The sequence below is a fragment of the Mustela nivalis genome, assembly GCF_964662115.1.
Source record: "Mustela nivalis genome assembly, chromosome: 3".
NCBI classification, from domain to species: domain Eukaryota; kingdom Metazoa; phylum Chordata; class Mammalia; order Carnivora; family Mustelidae; genus Mustela; species Mustela nivalis.
In genome coordinates this window covers 104,608,632-104,627,208 of record NC_139022.1, presented here as the reverse complement: position 1 = coordinate 104,627,208, position 18,577 = coordinate 104,608,632, and the positions used below count along the sequence as shown (strand labels likewise).

The following is an 18,577-nucleotide window of genomic DNA, read 5'->3' as shown; positions in this document are numbered from 1 at the left end:
TTTTTACTTCCTGTTTTTCTTCTTTTTTTTTTTTATACAGATACAGGAGGCTTTAGGGTACTCTTAGAGTATCATAATACTGAAACACGGTTAATTTATTTATTCTGTGGAAGGATAAAAGACTGAATGTCTTGATTCTTTAAGGAGTTGAAGACAGACCAAAGTTAGGATACTGAAAGCTATTTTCTTAATAGTAATAGTGCCGTGTATATTTTAGTGGTATCCTGTTATTTATAATTAACATTTAGCATATATGGCTTTAATGCTAGGATGGTCACTTAATTTATTCTGTTCCTGTGATAAAGATTTTTATAGCTAGTTTGGGGGGGGGGCAAGAAACACCTCAGTAGAATAAAGATTTCAAATTCTAATGGCTCTAAAGGCCAAGCAAGCAGGTAACCAAAGTGAGCAAAGAGAATTGGGGGGAACTAGAAATTACATATGCTATCAGAAGAGGGCAGCTGCTACCCTGCTCTCTCCAAATGTTGCTATTACCAGGATCTGTGGGCCCAGGGTTGCCAGATCTTCCCTTTATCCCCCTTTAAAAGGAAAGCCACAAGTCCAGATTTTTGGCAACCAATTCAAATTAAAAACAATACCACATTTCTGGTAGGTTGGTAGTTACCAGTTTGATTTGTGAATTAAAATTAAAAGATTGAGGTTCAGTAAGCAATCAGGGAGTATATGGATTAAAAAATACTCCCCATTTTTAAATCAGTTAAACTATACTTGCTATCTTTTTTTAAAGTTTCAGAAGTTTATTGCTTTCTGTAGATGGGCAAGATTAAGTAGTTTTTTGTAAACTATTAATTAACTTCCTTGCCTGAGGTTTTACCTGGTTATGTGTAAGGTCATAGGTAAAGCCAATTTAATAGAAGCATTGATCCCACAGTGGAATTTTTATCTTCCTTTTCATTATGCTCTGTTTCATGTTGTGAATCATCTTTCTGTATACTACATACTTTCGAAATGTTTTAAGATTGGGAGATTACAAAAGGATGATTCTTAACTTTGTAACACTGTAATAGTACTAAATATAAAAAATAATTACTTTAGGGGTGCATGGTGGTTCAGCCGGTTAAGCATCTGTCAGCTCAGGTCATGATCCCTGGGTCCTGGGTTCGAGCTCAGCAGGTACTCTCCTTGTCCCTCTTCCTCTACTCTTCCCCTGCTCATGGTCCCTTTTCCCTTTCTCTCTCTGTCTCTTTCAAATAAATAAATAAAATCTTTAAAAATATTTTTTTAAAATACTGTACTGTTTGATACCATATGTTAGAGTTAATCATATGTAAGGGTAAAGTGAATTCCTATAAAAACAGCAAAACAAATTATCAAATTGTTCTGTGGAGTATTGTGAACTTTAATAGATGGTTGACTGAAAATGGCTGTTGGAATTAGGTTAGGTCTGTCTTAGAAAGCAGATGTACCTTCTTACTCCAAAAGATAAGGTTCTTAGAATCTCTGGGAAGATTTTCTTTTTAATTATTCATTAAGAAATGATTCTTTGCTTTGCATAAATAAGTTCATTGGATTGAGAAACTTTCTTTGGCTCTTCCAGGTTGCTATTTAAATGTTAATTTAGGGCACCTGGGTGGCTCAGTGGGTTAGGCCGCTGCCTTCGGCTCAGGTTATGATCTCAGGGTCCTGGGATCGAGTCCCACATCTGGCTCTCTGCTCAGCAGGGGGCCTGCTTCCCTTCCCCTCTCTCTGCCTGCTTCTCTGCCTACTTGTGATCTCTGTCTGTCAAATAAATAAATAAAATCTTTAAAAAAAAATGTTAATTTAAACAGCCATCATTGAAGGATAACTGTTAATCTAGGTTTGCTTTAAACTCTCTCAGTGTGTATTACTGTACTGCTGACTGACAAGGAGGAAGTTTTGACAAAGTCCAATTCTGGATATTTTAGTCCAGAGAGAGAAAGGGCTGCTAAAATATCCTAGGCAGTTCCCAGGATAGGAATACCTGACTCATGCATGATGCTGCCAGGAACCTCTGCAGCTTCATCCCAGAAATGCAGGAGCATACTTGTTTTTTCTGTAGAACTAAAATTTTGGTGGTTAGATTCCCAGGCTAACCTTCAAAATCATATTTAACTATGACATAGGAAAATAAAGTACCATTTGTTCTTTGTCTCAGAGTCAAGTGAGATGTCAATTAATAGAATCTAAAATGTTAGAACTGTAACACATCTCAGAGCTACTGTCTGAAAAGGCCATGCGACTTTCTAGGGCTGGATCAAGAACCTGGGTTTCTTGACTTATGTCTGGTGTCTTTTCTGGCCTACCATGTACCTTTATGTAACTGTTAGGTATGTAAATCTAAAGGACACAGTCTTTCTTTTGTTCAAATAGTTGGGTATTCAAACTGTGCCTTGGTACCAGAAGATCTTTTCTTCGACATCTCTTTTTATTGTTGAAGAGGTGTGTATGAACTCACCTAAAATTATATAAAGTTTGAATGTTCAGTCCTCCATATATCTTTCATCAGAATTAAATGGGTTTTTTAATCTCTGCAAGATTAAGAATCACTGTTTTACATCTTTAAACACTGTTTTAATGTGAGTTGGTGACGCAGTTACCTATTCCACAGAGAAAGTAGAAATCTTTATGAATTCTTTTAGATTTCCTTTGAGGCCTTTAAGAACAAAAACAAAAACTAAACTCTGTAGCTGCTATCTTTATAGTACTCAATCAGTTTCAGAATTAGTGAATTTTCTGAACAACCCCTATGAGAATTCTTTTCTTCCAGGTTATATGGGAAAACACTTGGAGAAATAAGCAAACTTGCCTGTGATTATATGGTATGGTAAGAAAAGCCAAGATTCAGATTAATGCAGTCTTGACTCTAGCCAGCCATTACTCCAAATTTACCTTAGTCATCACTCTTATTCCTTGTCTCTGCAGAAGTTATACTTTTCCCTTTGTCAAGCTAACTTACGCTTCCCTGTTCTTCCTGCCAGGTCCTTGCTCTTGAGTAATTGTCTCTGCTCTCCTAGTTCCAGTCTCTTCTGAGCCCCTTCAGCATCCACGCTTATTTAAGATTATCCCATCCTAAAAAACAATAGCAAAAAAAACTTTTTAACTTCTTAGTCCACTATAGCGGATTCCTTCCTCTTCTCTGTTCCTCCCATCTCTGGCATTTCAGTGCCAAAATTCTTTCTTTCTTTTTCTTTTTTTTTTTAGATTTTATTTATTTGTCAGAGAGAGAGAGAGAGAGTGAGTGCACAAGCAGGCAGAGCGGCAGGCAGAGGCAGAGAAAGAAGCAGGCTCCTTGTTGAGCAAGGAGCCTGATGTGGGCCTCGATCCCAGGACCCTGGGATCATGACCTGAGCCAAAGGCAGCGACTTAAGCGACTGAGCCACCCAGGCGTCTCTCAGTGCCAAAATTCTTAAAAGAATAGTCTACTCACTGTTCTGGGACTGCTTAAAAGAATAGTCTACTCACGGTTCTGGGACCAGTCACCTTAGTGGTGACTGGTGATTACTTAATTGCCGGATTCAACGGACAGCTCAGTTTTTTTTTTTTTTTAAAGATTTTATTTATTTGACAGACAGAGATTACAAGTAGGCAGAGAGGCAGAGAGAGGAGGAAGCAGGCTCCCCGCTGAGCAGAGAGCCCGATGCGGGGCTCGATCCCAGGACCCCGGGATCATGACCTGAGCTGAAGGCAGAGGTTTTAACCCACTGAGCCACCCAGGCACCCCAACAGCTCAGTTTTTATTTGATTTTTGTCACAGTCACATTGTTATTACTCATTTCCCTTAGGTTCTGAAGATAAACTGCTTTCTCCTTCATATGTAGTGTTTCTCAACTTTATTAGAATGCTTTTCAAACTAATACTATTGAGGGATACAAATAAGAGTTCTTGAAACAGTGCACACTTGGATTAAGATTGATAGCACAAATGGTCCTGGGTAAATGAGTTAAAATTTGTAATCAAAATTTAATCTCAGAAGCACAAAATTAGGTAAATTTTAAAAATACCAAGATGAAAAAAAAATACCGAGATGAAACATTGTTGTCATTTTATTGTGAAGGCGCAAACTAAAAATGGTATTTTTCTTCCTTCTTTTTTTTTTTTTTTTTAAGATTTTTTATTTATTTGAGAGAAAGCACAAGAACAGGGTGAAGGATAGAGGGAAAGCAGACTCCCCACTGAGCAGAGATTCCCAATGCCAGACTTTATTCCAGGACTCTGGGATCACAACTCAGGCCAAAGGCAGATACTCAACTGACCAAGATACCTAGGTGCCCCGAAGTGGTATTTGTCTGAAATGATTAAAGAGATCTTCATGAAGAGCTGCATTAAATGTGTTACTGTATGTTGTTTTTATTACAGTATGATAAAAATTTGTTTCAGATAGGTACAGTGTAGCAAAAGAATACAAACTACATATTTGGCAGTATTCATGCAGTTAGGCTATTACCAACATTATTAATTGTCCCATGGGTAGATGTAGACAGGTCACCTAATTTAAAAAAATATGCTTATGTTTATTTTAAAATAATTTGATTTGGGAGGCTTAAGATTCAAAGGACTTTATATTTTATTTATTTATTTATTTAAAAGATTTTATTTATTTGTCAGACAGAGCTCACAAGTAGGCAGAGAGAGAGGAGGAAGCAGGCTCCCCGAGGAGCAGAGAACCCGATGCGGGGCTCAGTCCCAGGACCCTGGGATCATGACCCGAGCTGAAGGCAGAGGCTTAACCCACTGAGCCACCCAGGCGCCCCTCTTTTATTTTTTTTTAATAAAGAACTTTTTTTTTTTTAAGATCTTATTCATTTATTTGACAGAGAGAGCCAGAGAATACAGGTGGGGTGGTAGAGTTGGGGGGCGAATGGCAGAGGGAAAGGGAGAAGCAGGCTCCCTGCCAAGCAGGCCCAACTCAGCTAGATCCCTGGCCCCAAGGATCATGACCTGAGCTGAAGGCAGACACTTAACCAACTGAGCCACCCAGGCGCCTTCAAAGGACTTTTTCATTTTAAACTTACATATTTTAGGTACACCTTGGTGGCTCAGTCGGTTAAGCATCTGCCTTTGGCTCAGGTCATGAACCAAGGATCCTGGAATTGAGTCCTGCATCAGGCTCCTTGCTAGATAGGGAGCCTGCTTCTCCCTCTGCCTGTTGCTCCCCTGCTTGTTCTCTCTCTCTCTGACAAATACGTAAAATTTAAAAAAAAAAAAAATTCCATTTTTTTTAGGGGCACCTCAGTAGTGCAGTCAGTTAAGGATCCGACTCTCAGCCTAGGTCATGATTTCATGATGGTGGGATCGAGCCCTGCATCAGGCCCTGTGCTCAGAGCAGAGTCTGGTTAAGTGTCTCTTTCCCTTCCCCTCTGTCTTCTCCCGCCCCCTCCCCCGCCCCGCTTTGTGTTCACTCTCTCTGGAATAAATAAAATCTTTAAAAAAGACCTTTCATATTCTAGTTACAACTCTATGAGGAATGGGTTAGTATAGTAGGAGTACTTAATATATAGTAAGCTTTGCTTAAATCTCAAATATATATTGAATTAGGACAAGAAACTATATAGATCGGTGAAGTCAAATAGATGATAATACCCATGATTAAATGCTGTTTGTGCATCACAGCACAGATGGACATTGTTTGCTTTATGTTCTAGTTTCTTGAGGCAAATTATTGCCTTAAATCTGTAGAAATATGTAGTATTTCTTAGAAGCATGTATTAAAAGTGGATAAAATTTAGGACAAAAAATATAGCCACCTTTATTCCTAGTAATATATACTAGTGTTTCATGACAAACACTGCTGTAATTCAAATAGTTCTTATTGATCATTTTCAGAATCATTTTCCTTTAGTCTTTGTGTTTTTCCTTATACAGAGAATGTCTTTTCACCCCACCCCCTCCTCCTGAATTCTTTATTCATCCTTGGAGACCTAACAGAAATGGCTTTTTTGTATGGCATGCCCCAGGCATGCAGGCAGTAGGATTCCACTATAGAACTATTTCTTAGTATGTAGACATGATTGATTATTCTTCTCCTCAGGACTGAGCTCTCCTTGAGTTACTTGTTCCATTTTGTTATCTATCTGTGGTGTCTTTGAATTCCTTAGTCTTTTCTGGGCTTCATGACTTTGACATGTTTCAAACATTAGAGTCCTGGGCAAAGTCCTTATCTTACTCGTTATATTCCAGTATCTGATGCATAGTAGGCATTCAGTTTTTGTCAACAACATTCAGTGAATGTGACAGCAAGTGATATGGTGGGGAAAAAAAAGGATTTTGGAGTAACATGCTTATTGAGTCATGTGCTAGCCCGTGTTCTTAGCAAGTGTCTTCCCTGATTTTCTTTAGCCTCACCTTCCTTGTCTCTAGAATAAGGATAGTGTCACTTACCCTGCAAACCTGTGGGGGATGAGTAGAAAGGAAATATGGACTATATAAAAGGTAGTTTTTAATATTACTGTGACTTAACTGGCACAGTTGCAAAGTTGCAAATATAATACCTAGAATATTTCTTTTAACCATTCCAAAGTAAGTTGTTAACATGATGTCTCATTAACCCTAAATACTTTTGTATAAGAAATGTATTTTTCTTCGAAATAAGGACATTCTGCCACAGGATCACAATACAGCCTTCAAAATTAGGAAATTTCCATTGAGATATTACTGCTGTATAATCCTCAGACCCCATTCAAGTTTTTCCAATTGTTTTATAGGAAAGGATCCAGTTACTTGTTCCATTTTGTTATCTGTGGTGTCTTTGAATTCCTTAGTCTTTTCTGGGCTTCATGACCTTGACATGTTTCAAACATTAGAGTCCAGTTGTTTTGCAGTGTCCTCAATTTGGGTTTGTTTCCTTATTATCAGATTTAGGTCATGGGTCTTGGACAGGAATGTCACAGAAGCAATGTTTTGTCATGTTCTTCCCATCCTATCAAGCAGGTGGTGTATGATTTTGGTTGCATTCTTTTATTTATTTATTTATTTTTTTTTTTTCCTGTTTCTTTTTATTTATTTTTTTTTTTTTTAAAGATTTTATTTATTTATTCGACAGAGAGAAATCACAAGTAGGCAGAGAGGCAGGCAGAGAGAGAGAGAGGAGGAAGCAGGCTCCCTGCTGAGCAGAGAGCCCGATGCGGGACTCGATCCGAGGACCCCGAGATCATGACCTGAGCCGAAGGCAGCGGCTTAACCACTGAGCCACCCAGGCGCCCCTTGGTTGCATTCTTTTAATTGCATCCTGTCAAGTGGTATGCAGTTTCAGTTTGACCCATTACTGAGAATTTTCACTTGCATCACTTGATTAAAGTTGTGTCTACCAGGGTTCCCTACTATGGAATTAATTCTTTTTCTCCTTGTGATGAGTAAGTAATTTGGGGGGAACTACTTTGAGAATATGTACTTATCCTATTTGTATTATTTATATACTGCTACAAAAGAAAGTACCCCAAAACTTAGCTACTTAAAACAAACATTTATTATCAAACAGTTTCTGAAGATAAGAAATCTGAGAATGGCTTATAGCTGATGATTGTGGCCCAGGGTCATTTTTGATATTGCAGCCAAGATGTTGCTTGAGACTGCACTCTGAAGGCTAGAGGATCCTCTCTAAGCTCTCTCCCATGGTTGTTGGCAGGTCTCAGTTCCTTGTGGGTTATTGGACTAAGGGATTCATTTCCTCCCCACATGGGTCTCTCCATAAAGCTGCCTAAGTATGCTTAAGACATGGCATCCCTTAGAGAAAGTGTGAGAGCGAGCAACCACAGTATCTTTTATAACCTAATCTCAAAAGTAATATACTATCACTTGCCATATTCTGTTAGTTTCATAGACCAGTCCTGTTACAAAGTGGGAGAGGTGGCTAAAGGGTGTGGATATGAGGAGTCAAGGATCATGGGGAGCTATTTTGGAGTCTGGGTACCACACCATTACGTAAAAGTTTTAACTTACTCAGTTTTAAATGTATATTTGTATGGACTTATGATATCCTACTTTATTCAGGTGAATCATAATAATTTATTATCATTTAAAAAAAAAGATTTTATTTATTTATTTATTTGTCATAGAGAGATACCATAAGTAGGCAGAGAGGCAGGCACAGAGAGAGGAGGAAGCAGGCTCCCTGCTGAGCACAGAGCCCAATGTGGGGCTCGATCCCGGGACCCTGAGATCATGACCTGAGCCGAAGGTAGAGGCTAAACCCATTGAGCCACCAGGTGCCCCTATTATTTATTTTAATGCTCAAGGTTTTTTTTTTGTTTGTTTGTTTTGTTTTGTTTTGTTTGCTCATTCTTTGAGTACTTTGTTTTGGTACCACAAGATAGCTCTGACTTTTTCTTTTACCCTGCTCTAGCCTTGTGATCATCTATTTTTCCAGAGATCCCTAGTTCTGTTTACTGGAAAATGATAATTAGAAATCAAGATTTAGATGCTAGGTGTGCTCATTGCTCTTGGAATCTCCCAGCTTTCAGGGTTTCTCAGTGTAATCAGTGGATGTAGTTAGGGAATATGTGTATGTACATACAGGTAATACACATACATACAGTACACACATTTCCATGTAGATTTACTTTTCTCTCTCTATATAAAAAACCCCGTCAGTTCACATTGGCACTTTTAATTCCTGGCTAATATCATAGGGTTCACCCTATATTTCTTCCTTTCAGTATTCCTATTTTTTCTTTTTTTAAGATCTTTTTGTTTATTTGTGGTGGGAGGTACAGAGGGAGAGAGAGGATGTCAAGTGGAATCCCCACTGAGTATGGAGCCTGATGTGGGCTCAGTCCCACAACCTTAAGATCATGACCTGAGCTGAAATCAAGAATCAGATGCTAAACTGACTGAGCCACCCAGGCACCCCTCTTTTGGTGTTCCTAATTCTTTTCTGACAGTGAGAAACCTGGCTTCTGTTATTCTTTATATATCTGTTCATTTTATCAATTTCCCAGTATATAATCAACCTCCCACCACTGTAGTGCACCTCCATAGATAGAATTCTGGTTCTCCCTTACCTGAGGATGCCCTTAATTGTCCTGACTTATGCTGGGTTATGCCCATCCCCTTGCAGATGTTCTCAGAATTTAAAAATAAAATAAAATAATAAAATAGGGTTTCTTAGTTGGCATAAATATTTAGATAAAACTATTTAAAGTAATAGTGCCAGCCGTGTAGAACATACCTAGAATAGATACAGGAAGTTCAGCCCAGTAATTGTAACCATATAGCACTTTTTCCAGTTAGGGAATATGGTCCTTCCTTCCTTCCTGCTTCAGTTTTATACCTTTATTTGATAATAAGCCATTAGTTCTCATTACTGTTTGTAGATTTTTGAAAGTGGTGACGGGTACATAGGTAACCAGTTTTTAGAGCTTGTTTGGTCAATCTTCATCCTCTTTATGTTTTCTGGACAACTGCACACAGATACGGTGTGGAACATTCCTTATTCTTCTGGCGCAGGTAGCTTTTTTTTTTTTTTTTAAGATTTTATTTATTTATTAGAGAGAGAGAGCACACAAGTAGGCAGAGAGGCAGTCAGAGGGAGAGGGAGAAGCAGGCTCTCCGTGGAGCAGGGAGCCCAATGTAGGGCTCAATCCCAGGACCCTGGGATCATGACCTGACCCGAAGGCAACTGCTTAACTGACTGAGCCACCCAGGTGCCCCCAGGTAGCTTTGTTGAGTCTGGTGTCCCATGTGCACATCTGGAGTTCCCATCTCCTTCATGGCAAGTTTCTGGATCTCTCTGTATGCCCAAGGGGCTTGCTTTTGGAAACCCACTCCATTGATGCACTTGTGAATGTTGATGTATTCTCAGGTTGTTGGTGGCAGAATGGCGCTTCTCACCACCCTTCTTTATGGGAGCCATTCTATCAAGCCCTGGTTGGAGAGCACAGGAAGGTATTGTGGGGAATATGGCCTTTTTTTTTTTTTTTTTTCATTTGACAGAGAGAGATTACAAGTAGACAGAGAGGCAGGCAGAGAGAGAGTTGGATTAAAACAAAAACTAGAATTCATTCTCAGGCGCTTGGGTGGCTCAGTGGGTTAAGACAGCCTTCAGCTCAGGTCATGATCTCAAGGTCCTGGGATCAAGCCCTGCATTGGGCTCTCTGCTCAGCAGGGACCCTGCCCTCGGCCTCCCCCCCCCCCCCCCCCCCGCCTGCCTCTCTGCCTACTTGTGATCTCTCTGTCTGTCAAATAAATAAATAAAATATTTAAAAAACAAAACAAAACAAAAAACTAGAATTCATTCTCAAAACAGAAATAGTTATACCCTTTATTTTCACTGCAGGACAAATCTTGAATAAATAAAATCTGTTTAACTTAGAGTGGCAATCCCAGAACATGCTTATGCAGTAATTTATTTTTCAGTATACATATCTTATTTTAGTTCCTCTTTTGTTGAATCTACAACTTGATGTGGAAAATAAATTGAATGAGGTCATATGCAACATTAATATAGGGTTAAGAAAAATTGTTCAGACTTTGAGGAACAACTTAAAACTGACAATGTTTATTGGCATTTGGAAAGGAGCTGTTAGTTTCTTAACCTGGACTGTGGACATGACCTGACCTGTAATCTTAGAGTCTGGAGTAAGGCCACTACTGTGGAACTGTTTTTACTTTTATAGTCAGTATTTTCATTGTCTTTTAGCTTCTAGTATTGCTGTTAAGTCCCAAACTATTCCGATTCCTGATCCTGTATTATGTGGCCAGTTTCCTTTCTGGAAACTTAACAGGTTTTCTGTGTCCCACATATGGGAAATTTCATGATAAGTGGTGATGTAGGTCAATTTTCATTTGTTTTGCTCAAAATTCAGTTGGTATTTTTGAGATTTTATGAGATGTATTTCTGTATTTGGGGGAGAGCTATGGCAGAGGGAGAGAAGAAGAGACTATCTAAAGCAGACTCTATACTGAGTGGGGAGCCCTATCTGGGGCTCCATCTCATGACCCTGAGATAATGACCTGAGCTGAAACCAAGAGTTGGATGCTTAACCCACCTAGGCACCCCTCTTCCTTTTTTCACTGTTACTGGATGTTGGACTTCTGGACTGCTCTCCCCACACCCTTTCTACTTACATGGATTTTCCTATTCTGGACATTTTATATAAATGGAATCATACAATATGTGACCTTTTGTGTCTGACTGTATCCAAGTTACAGTTTATAGAAACTATGTCCAAGTTATAGTATATATCAGTACTTAATTCTTTTTTTTTTTTTTTTTTTTTTTTATAGAGAGAAAGGGTGAATATGTGGGCCTGTGAGAGTGGGGGAAGGAAGGGACAGAGGGAGAGGGAGAAAGAGAATCTGAAGCACGTTCCACACCCTGGGGAGCCAGATGCTGGGCTCGATCTCACAACCCTGAGATCCTGACCTTAGCTGAAATGAAGAGTCAGACACTTAACCAACTGAGCCATGCAGGTATCCCCTTAATTCATTTTTATGACTGAATAATGTTCTTTTGTATGGGTATACCACATTTTCTTTTTTTCCATTTATCATATGATGGGCATTTAGGTTGTTTATTTATTTATTTTTTTAACCGTTAAGAATGATGCTGCTACAAACAGTATTTTTCAGATGCTTTCAATTTTTGTCTAAACACATATTTTCATTCTTGATATACAGTTAGGAGTAGAATTGCTGGGTCATGTGGTAGGTAATTCTGTGTTTAACATTTTGGGGTTTTTTGGTTGTTTTTTTTGTGGGTGACTTATTTATTTAAGAGAGAGAGAGTGCATGTGCACTTGTGCACACATCAGTAGTGTGAGGGGCAGAGGGAGAAGGGGAGAATCCTTAAGCAGACTCCCTGCTGAGTGTGAAACTTTCACGGGTCTGGATCTCACAACCCTGAGATCGTGACCTGTGCTGAAACCAAGAGTCAGAAGCAACAATCCACTGAGCTACCCAGGCGCCCCACCCTGTGTTTAACTTTTTGAGGAATCACTAGGCTGTTTTCTAAACAGACTGTACTGTTTTACATTCCCATTAACAGTGTATGAGGGTTCCAGTTTGTATACATCATCAACACTTGTTACTTTATTACTTTGATTATGGCTTTCCTAGTAGGTGTCAGATGATATATCATTGTGGTTATGATTTGCATTTTTCTTAATTACCGAATGATACTGAACATTTCTTCATGTGCTTATTGGCCATATGTATGTCCTCTTGAGAAAAGTGTATCCTTTGCCCATTTTTTAATTTTATTGTCTTTATTGTTGAGCTATAAGAATTCTTTATATGTTCTGTGTATTAAAGCACTATAGTTGATAATTGATTTGCAGAATTTTTCTCCCATTTCGTGGGTTGATGTTTCACTTTCTTCATGGATATACAGAAGTTTTAAATTTTAATGGAAGTCCGGTTTATCTAATTTTTCTTTTGTTGCTTGTGCTCTTGGTGTCTTAGCTAAGAAGTTGTATCCAAGGATACAGAGATTTACGTCTGTGTTTCCTTTTAAGAGTTTTATAGGTTTTTTAAAAAAGATATTATTTATTTGACAGAGAGAGATCATAAGTAGGCAGAGAGGCAGTCAGAGAGAGGGGGAAGCAGGCTCCCTGCTGAGCAGGGAGCCCGATGCAGGGATTGATCCCAGGACCCTGAGACCATGACCTGAGCCGAAGGCACCCAGGCGCCCCCCCACTTTAGCCATTTATTTTAAAAAAGATTTTTTGGGGCGCCTGGGTGGCTCAGTGGGTTAAAGCCTCTGCCTTTGGCTCAGGTCATGATCCCAGGGTTCTGGGATCGAGCCCCACATTGGGCTGTCTGCTCAGTGGGGAGCCTGCTACCCCCTCTCTGCCTGCCTCTCTCCCTACTTGTGATCTCTGTCTGTCAAATAAATAAATAAAATCTTTAGAAAAAATAAATAAAAAAGATTTTTTTGTTTTTAAGTAATCTCTATACCCAGTGTGGGACTTGAAGTCATGACCCGAAGATCAAGAGTCATGTGCTTTTCCACTGAACCAGCCAGGTGCCCCTCCCTCTTAGCCATTCTTAAATAGGCATTTCAGTGGTAGTAAGTACATTCATATTGTCATACAGCCATAACCACCATCCATCTCTAGAACTCTTTTCACCTTTCAAAACTGAAACTATACCCATTAAACAATAACTCTCTATCCTCTCTCTCTCCAGCCCCTGGCAACCTTCCTTCCACTTTTTGTCTCTATGGTTTTTGACTAGGTTCCTCATATAATTGGAATCATACAGTATTTACCTTTGTGTGACTCTCTTCTTTCACTTTAGCACAGTATGCTTAAAGTTCATCCATGTTGTCAGTATATCTTTCCTTAGGGCTAAATAGTATTCCATGCCACACTTTACCTATCCATTCATCTGGTGGTCGAAACTTGGGTTTACACATTTTAGCTATTCTAATGCTGGGAGGAACTTGGGTGTACAAATATCTCTTCAGAGCTCTTCTTTCAGTTATGTAGGGTTTATACCTAGAACTGGAATTGCTTGATCATAGGGTAATTCTATTTTTAATTTTTGGAGAAACTGCCATACTGATTTCCATAGTGACTGTATTATTTTACACTCCCACCAATACAAGAGTTCTAATTTCTGTACATCCAACCAACATTTGTTGCTTTCTGTTTTGTTTTTTATTTGTTTGTTTGTTTGTTTTTAATAGCTTTCCTGATGGGTGTGAGATTATGTTATCTGGTCTATTTTTAGCTAATTTTTGTATATAATGTGAAGTAGGGGTCTAGGCTCATCTTTTGCATGTGAATATCCAGTTGTCCTAGAACCATTTGCAAGTGAGTTGTTTTGACAACTGTGTAAAAAACCAGTTGGCCAGGGACGCCTGGGTGGCTCAGTTGGTTAAGCGGCTGCCTTCGGCTCAGGTCATGATCCCAGCGTCCTGGGATCGAGTCCCACATCGGGCTCCTTGCTTGGCAGGGAGCCTGCTTCTCCCTCTGCCTCTGCCTGCCACTCTGTCTGCCTGTGCTTGCTCTTCTCTCTCTATGACAAATAAATAAATAAAATCTTTATTTAAAAAAAAAAAAAAACAGTTGGCCATAGATGTATGGATGTATTTCTGAGCTTCTGTTTTATTGATATATACATCTGTTTTTATGCCAGACTGTTTTTATGTCATACTGTCTTGAATCCTATGGCTTTGTATTGTTTTAAAATCCTTTAATGTGAGTCTGATAAATTTATTATTTTCCAAGATTGTTTTGGTCTTTGGGTCCCCTGCATTACTATATGAATTTAAGTATCACCTTGCTATTTCTGTAAAGCAAAAAAAGGGAGGGTGAGGGACATTTGGAATGTTGATAGAGATGGAATATGTATCAATTTGAAATCTGTAGATTGGATTCTTTTTTTTTTTTTTATACTAAGTATTTTATTGTATGCTGCTGCCAGTGTATATAAAACAATTACCCTTATGAAATAGAAATTTATGAGAATTCAGAGAGGTAGATGTTAAGGACTGACAAAAGTAAAAGTTTATATAGTATGGCACATGTTACAGGGATAAGCTTTTTGTACAGGCTTCAAATTTAGTTCTCCTTTGAATAGTCACTGGTTCATGAAAAGTGGTCTAGAAAACCATCCCAAAGATTCATTTTACTACAAAAAGGAACAGACTTTCTGGGGTCTGAATGGGTTCGTACTTGAAGACACACCAGTTAGCAGGGGGTCGTGTTGGGCATTCTGCAGACAGAATTGTTTCAGATCTGCAGCTGCCTGGGAAACCTTCACGCGGTTGAGCCCGGCTTCCAGCCGAAGCTGTTGAGCCACTTTCTTCATAGTGGCAACGCTGGAGGAACCAGACATGGCGCTCTCAGGAGCGGGGCAGATTTTCGTGCGTGCGTGGGTCTGTCCGTTCGTGGGTCCGCGGGGCCAGACGGTGGGGCAGCGCCTGGATTCTTTTATTTTTTTAAAGATTTTATTTATTTATTTGACAGAGAGATATCACAAGTAGGCAGAGAGGCAGACAGAGAGAGAAGGAGAAGCAGGCTCCCTGCTGAGCAGAGACCCTGATGCGGGGCTCAATCCCAGGACCCTGAGATCATGACCTGAGCCAAAGGCAGAGGCTTAACCCACTGAGCCACCCAGGCACCCCTGTAGAATGGATTCTAATCTACTGTAGTCACTGTAGATTGGATGGAATCTGTAGATCAATTTGGGGGAGTATTTGGATTAGTCCTCCTATGTTTTCTATTTTCCATCTTTGTCTTTTATCTCCATCATAGAAGATTTTCTCATTCTCAGTATGTTTAAGGATTTTGTTCTTGTTTCATAGAAGTAAAAACTTCTCTTACCTTTTAGGATATTCATGATAGTTTTTCTCCTTTTGTTTTGACTTTTTCTCCTTGCATGGTCTTTGTTTTCCTTTGCTTTTTTCTGTACATTGTTTTGGTGTTTATCTTTTATGTTGAAGATGAATGATCAGATGGCTGATTTCTTCATTGTCATTTATACTTACTAGGATTGGAGTACTAAAAAATTGATGAAAAGGTCTGAGCATATAGGGGTGAGTTTTGGCAACTGTGGAGTTCAGTTTATGGTTTGCTGACTGGGCTGTTTCTCTGGGTGAACCATTAATATCAGTGAATAGTAAAAGCTCTTTATCTTGTGCTGGTCACATTTTCTTGAGGATCTTATAATCTCCTGCCTAGACAGTACAGGCCCAGCTTCCAGTTTTCTCAGAATCACTGGGAACAAAGTTGATATGAAACTGTTCACTTAACCTTCCAGTTTTCTGTACATCATCCATCCCCATGACTATGCTTGTAATCTCTTATTCCTGAGACATTCTCTTTTATCCTTTCCAGAGACCAAACCTCTGGCCTGTGGCTTGGCAGGAGAGGCATTCACTGGAGGAGTCCAAAGTCAAGGAAGTGATCTATACATCACTTTTTTTTTTTTTTAATTTAATTTTTTCAGTGTTCCAAGATTCACTGTTTATATATCACTTTTTATTAGTTTTAAGTTTTCAAGTTTTATCTTTATAAGATTTTTATCCATAAAGAACATTAACTGTTGTCAATTTACCTAGGTGTTATGGAAGTGTATACATTTTAAATGACATGCATTTTCAGTGAATATAAATGTACCAACAATGTATTTTCTTAAACTTTATTCCGCTGTGATAGGAATTGTTTACAAGTTTTTGCTGCTGCAGACACTGAAGCATCAACATTGCCATACATGTCTCTTGGTGCACAAAGGTGAAGCTTTCTTTCTTTTTTTCTTGACTCCTTAACTATGTAGTCAATAGGGTTGTTTGGTTATAGATTGTGAGCCGTTTTGTTTTTGTAAGATACTGAAGAATTGTTTTCCAATCTTTTTAGACACCCAACTAACAAGATACAAGAGTTTCTGATTTCCTTATTTTAAAATTTACCTTATTATGAATATAACACACTATAGAAAAGTGCACAAAATAGATGTCTAATAAATTTCCAAACACCCCATCACCCATCATCTTGTGTTGTTTCTTAATTACCTCTTCCACCCTCACTGGATTGTTTTGAAGCCAATCCCAAATGTTACATAATTATATCTGTAAATAATTCAGATGTATTACTAAAAGATAAATCACTGGTTTTCAACTCTAAGCAATTTTGCCCACTAAATGACATTTGGCATTGTATGTAGTCATTTTTGATTGTCACAACTGGCAGGCTACTGGGTGCTACTGGCATCTAATAGGTAGAGGCTAGGGAGCTGCTAAACATTCTGCAGTGCATAGGACAGCTTCCAACAACAAAGAATTACCCAGCCCCAAATGTCAATATTGCCCAAATTGAAAAACCCTGAGATAAGAACTCTTTAAAAATCATGTGCATGATATAGTTAAAACATCTCTGTCTTTTTTTTTTTTTTTTTTTTTTTAAAAGAATTTAAGTAATCTCTACCCCTAATATGGGGCTCAAAATCCTAGTCCTGAGATCAGGAGTCTCACGCTCTACCAACTGAGCTCCCCAGGTGCCCTTGCAGTTATTACATCTAAACATGAACAATTGTGATGCCTAGGTGTGTCAGTCAGTTAAGCGTCTGCCTTCGGCTCAGTTCATGACCCTAGGGTCCTGCATCCAGCTCCTTGCTTCACAGGGAGCCTGCTTCTTCCTCTGCCTGTTCCTCTCCCTGCTTGTGCTCTCTCTCTCTCTCTCTCTCTCTCTCGCAAGTAAATAAAATTAGGAAAAAAAGTTTAAAAATATGAACAATATTCATGACCTCAAATGTCCATTTTAAAATCTTTCTTTTTCAAATGAGGTGTTTTTTTTGTTTTGTTTTTTCAAATACTTATTTGAGAGAGGGAGGGACAGAAAGAGCCATGAGCATAGGGACGACAGAGGGAGAGGGACCAGCAGACTCCCCACTAAGTGGGGAGCCTGATGTGGGGCTCGATTCCAGGACCCTGAGATTATGACCTGAACTGAAGTCAGACTCATCCAACTGAGCCACCCAGACTCTGTCAAATGAGGTTTTAAATCTTTTTTACTCTTTATTTTTTGAATTAATATATAAAGTCAACTAATTGCATTTGGTTGATGTCTTTTAAGTCTTTGTTAATACATAAATATATTTCCTCTTTCTTTTTAAACTTATTTGTTGAATAAAGCAGATCCCTTGTTTTGTATACTGCCCCATATTCTCTAGATATTACAGATTGTATCCTCTGCCTAAACAGATTTTCAGACAGTCCTGTTTTTAGCTCCAGGAGCTGCTTGTACCATCATCAACTTCTGAGCCTCTGTAAATTTGGCTTCTTGAGCTTTTCCCATAAATTACAATTAACCTTTTGGGGACTGCTAAGTCACTAACATCCACCACTCTTGCCTTTTACTTTCCCAAAATTTTGTTGCTGTTGCCTTTTCTCCCATTCTTTGTACTCTAGTGGGTTTAAGCCTTAAAAAAAAAAAAGGTTGACTCCTTAACTATAGAAAACAAATAGATGGTGACCAGAGGAAAGGTAGGTCAGGGAATAGTTGAAATAGGTGAAGGGGAGTAACAGTACACTTACCTTGATGAGCACTGAGTAACGTGGAATTGTTAAATCTCTATATTATACGCCTGAAATGAATATAGCACTATATGGTATCCTGAAATTAAAAATTTTCAAAAACTCTGTTGACTCTTATTTTAATAGGATTTTGGAGAGAATAAAAGTTACATGTTTCAATCTGTCATTTTGCCTGAAAGTTTGAGATACTTTCAATGGTTCTTAATATATATCTTTCTAAACACATGCTGTATTGTTAGACAATAATCTATATTTCTAGGAATTGTAACTTAAAGAAACAGGTACTTCAAAAGTCATAAAGTACAGAACGCTTGTAGATCTAATTATTTTTATGTAGCAAATGAAAGTATTGGACATTTGCAGTATTCTAAAAATAATTCATGATTTTCTTCTAGATCGATATGTAACATTTAAAAATAGCTGTTGTCTATTTTTTGTTGTTGTTGTTGTCTATTTTTTTTAAGATTATTTTAGTTTAGTTTTTTATTTGACAGAGATCGCAAGTAGGCAGAGAGGCAGGCGGGGGCGGGGGGAACAGGCTTCCTGCTGATCAGAGAGCCCAATCCCAGAACCCTGGGATCACAACCTGAGCAGAGGCTTTAACCCACTGAACCACCCAGG

The 18,577-nt window shown here is 38.7% G+C and overlaps 1 protein-coding gene and 2 pseudogenes across 4 annotated transcripts in view; 1 reads left to right on the top strand and 2 right to left on the bottom strand.

Moving 5' to 3' along the window:
• The window catches only part of UBE2D2 (ubiquitin conjugating enzyme E2 D2), a 63,094-nt gene that overhangs the window by 3,030 nt on the left and 41,487 nt on the right, over positions 1–18,577 (top strand). The window contains exon 2 of one of the 2 annotated variants that reach the window (XM_082725610.1): positions 16,083–16,157. The exons of the other annotated variant lie outside the window; for it this stretch is intronic. The gene's annotated coding sequence lies outside the window, so the exon portion shown is untranslated. The remainder of the gene's footprint in view (positions 1–16,082; positions 16,158–18,577) is intronic. 2 annotated transcript variants of the gene reach the window in all.
• On the bottom strand, positions 8,627–9,829 carry LOC309862117 (large ribosomal subunit protein eL31-like; annotated as a pseudogene). The gene is made up of 2 exons: positions 9,625–9,829; positions 8,627–9,414 (listed from the first exon to the last, which is right to left on the bottom strand). The product of its transcript is annotated as a large ribosomal subunit protein eL31-like (transcript).
• On the bottom strand, positions 14,301–14,849 carry LOC309862116 (guanine nucleotide-binding protein G(I)/G(S)/G(O) subunit gamma-5 pseudogene; annotated as a pseudogene). Its single transcript has one exon. The product of its transcript is annotated as a guanine nucleotide-binding protein G(I)/G(S)/G(O) subunit gamma-5 pseudogene (transcript).